We start from the raw sequence: 289 nt of genomic DNA, 5'->3' as shown, positions 1-289 counted from the left end.
CGACAGCGGGCGGTCGACGTCTGTGGGTACGAGCCGCCCGAGGGTGCGTCAGGTCCCGCAGCGGAGGGGAAACCCCGCGACGGCCAGGGCTGACGCCTGCCCCCTCCGTCCAGCTGGAAAGAAAAAAAGAGGAAGATGATCAAACAGGGCTTCGGATAAACTTGTTTCGACCAAGAATTTTCAGCTTTCTGGTCACACGGGGCGTTGCCGCTCGTGGAAGCCACGCGCCTGGGGTCTGCTCCAGCGCCTCACGGCTACGGCCCCCCCCCCGGTGGTCGGGGGCTGCGGG

This window comes from Aptenodytes forsteri, unplaced genomic scaffold (genome assembly GCF_000699145.1).
Source record: "Aptenodytes forsteri isolate BGI_AS27 unplaced genomic scaffold, ASM69914v1 Scaffold173, whole genome shotgun sequence".
Classification (NCBI taxonomy): domain Eukaryota; kingdom Metazoa; phylum Chordata; class Aves; order Sphenisciformes; family Spheniscidae; genus Aptenodytes; species Aptenodytes forsteri.
Note: the sequence above shows the minus strand (reverse complement) of the source record.